Source organism: Colossoma macropomum, unplaced genomic scaffold (genome assembly GCF_904425465.1).
Source record: "Colossoma macropomum unplaced genomic scaffold, Colossoma_macropomum, whole genome shotgun sequence".
In the NCBI taxonomy this organism is placed as follows: Eukaryota; Metazoa; Chordata; class Actinopteri; order Characiformes; family Serrasalmidae; genus Colossoma; species Colossoma macropomum.
The window spans coordinates 55,416-58,478 of record NW_023495948.1 but is presented as its reverse complement, the minus strand read 5'-3'; positions in this window follow the sequence as shown (position 1 = coordinate 58,478).

Below are 3,063 nucleotides of genomic sequence, written 5' to 3'. Positions count from 1 at the left end.
ATATATATATATATATATATATTAGGGGTGCGGGAAAAACTTGATTCTTAGATGCATCGCGATGCGGACATGAACGATTTTGAATCGATTCATTCAACGTCAAAAATCGATTTTCTAAATATTTAATTTATAACGTAATGTTGACAGAACGCAAAAGGCTGAACTGGAAGTGGGAAAGTGCAGCGCCCGGACAGTTTGTGGCGGCACATAACAAAAACACTACTGGAGGAGCGAGAAATCCGACCAGCTCCCTCTGCATTAAAAGCCAGGTTAGGTCAGGAGTCACAACACAAATGATAAGAAGAGACATTTTGCCTTTCAACGAAGTCAAACCACCTTGGGAGCCACAACATTTAATGCCCAGTATGTCTCAGTGTGTGCTAATGTCCTAGTATGGGCTAAAAATATAACCGAGAGTGCAGATTTACTTCGCTCTGCTTTAAGCTTTAGCTTTAGCCGCTTTCCTCCCATCTCCGCCAGAAAACTTTTCTTCAAAACTAGAAGAGTTTCTTGTAAAATGTCTCAGCGTCCGGCTGTTTTACGAGGCTGAAGTCGCTTCCTGTTCGCCAGTTTCTCGTTCTAATTTTCCCGTTCCACCTTAAATTCTGCCTTAGGCGCCGAATGTAACTGCTGTACCATTTAAGGTCGAATGGGAAAATACGAAAGAGAAGCGAGTTCATTTTCGCAACTTTTTAGAGAAAGACAGTCTCTCAGCAGATTTAACCAACCGCGCTGCTTATAAATGCGAATAAGTCCTCCAAATGTTCGTCTTAATCTGTTTTTTCGTTCGCTACTGGCGAGGCCAGACTTCGGGGCTATGTGACCTGCTGTCTGTTGTCTGTTCTCAGTCGTTGAGAACCGGGACTTTCGCGTTATGCTGCACACTTTGGAGCCGAGATTCAGCGTCCAGTCTCGAAAATACCCCCCCACTCTCTAGAACGAGACCAAAAGGGTGGCTGTAACGTACTGCGTGGACACCCATTGCCTCTGGATCTTATTTCAGGGCAACAGCGCATTTTATCGCAGATGAGTGGCAGCAGCGTCTCTGAATGAGAGCCTTCTAGTTCACTTGCCATATCACTTCCATTTGATTTATTAATAAAAGATATTTTAGATAACTAAAGCAAAGTATTTGTAATGATCCGTAATGCATTTACATTATGGATCATTACAAATACTTTGCTTTAAAACTACCAAGTCCTCAGACAGTAGGAAGATAGAAATCATGTATAGAGAAAAAAGATGCATCGAGATGCATCGATAATCGTTTTATAATCGCATCGCAGCCCTCTGAATCGTAATCGAATCGAATCGTGAGGTGCCTAAAGATTCCCACCCCTAATATATATATATATATATATATATATATATATATATATATATATATATATATATACATATACACACACACACACATACACACACACACATACATACAAAAAGTGATGTATGTGTTCTGATATATAGTGACCCAGCGCTGGGTTATTGATATGGGTTATTTTTAACCCAGCATTATTTTAAGTGTACAAGTTTCACTGAAGCTTCTAACAGACATTTTAGCATACATTGTACCTTGTATTTACCTTGTATATTTTGCCTTTCAGTGTTTCAAGACCTGAACCCTTTTGTTTCCATCCAAAATTTAAAACTATATCTCTTAAATAAAAATCAAATAAACATTACAGCATTTTTTTATTTTTTTAAACATTAGGGCTTTTCTGAAGGCCTAGAAGGCCCTAAGAGTTCCCCAATGCCTAAAACAGAGAGATGGTTCTCTTAGCTGCTTATTCAAAAACATTTGTACACAGTAAGCAACAAAAATATGTACATATTGACAGCATGTTTCATAATATTGCTGTGTTATCTTTTTATTATCTTTTAAGGTGCCAAAAGGGTTATTTTTGGAGTAATACCATAGAAACCTAGAATGCTCCCTGGGAAGCTAAGTGGCTAACAATTAGCATGCTACATCAGCTTCCACCACAAGGGAAGGCATTTCAATTCAATAGACTGCCAATCCAGAGGCAACTAGAGAACTTGCTATCATTTCTGAAATGTTGGTTAATGGAGCTACAGAAGCAACTGTTAGCTTAGTAAGTCTGACAATAGGAGATCATGTATGATAGTTACATGCTTTCCCAGCCTGTTTGGTTAGGTAGACTTTATTTACCGTGTGCAGCAGAATATAATGGCTCCCAAACCTCAGTACAGCTTTTACCCTAATTTGTCTTAGTTAGCTCTCAAGCTGACCCAGACAGTTTACCAATACATTTAAAACATATTTGGTTTTGAAATATCATATGGCATTTAAAAGGACATTGCTGATGTTTGAGTGACACAGACCATAAACAGGCCTCATACATGATCTGTAGTGTTAATTAGATAAAATACAGGAACACAGATGAAAGAAACTGAAGGAAATGAGGATAATAAATACTGAATGACTGAAAATGAAAGTTTGTAATATTCTGGAAATCATTATGGTCTTAAACAATCTGGGAAAAAGCTGTTTATGAGAGAGAATACAAATGTTAATATTACATTCTGTGTGACTCCCATTGCAGGCGCTCATACAGAACAAGTAAACAAAAAGTGGCAGAAGCTGTTTGTTAATAATAAAAGCTAGAGCTGCTAAGAGGTGCCACTAGAGGGCACCTGGAGAGTTTGTGTGCTTGGAGAATAGTGATGTGGTAGAAGCAGCCAGCAGGAGTCTAACAGTATCCCACATTAAAGCTGACCAAGAGGTACAAAAATCACAAAAATGATCTTTTTCACTTTTTCACAGAGGTAACAAAATAATCTTTCTCAAAGGGATCATTTTCAGAGGGCTGATCTGTAGGGTTTGGGGATTTGGAGACCTCTCTGGTGGAAACAACATGTAGAAGAACATTTTGTAATGTGGGTTGTGCTTCAAACCCTTTAACGTTTGCACGTTTGTTGAACGAGTGTTCAAACTTATCATTGTACACTATTGATAGAAAAGAACCACAACTCCATAAAAGGCTAAAGGCCACTGAAAAGCAAACCATTTCCTTTTTACATTTAACTGTTATCATGAAGGAA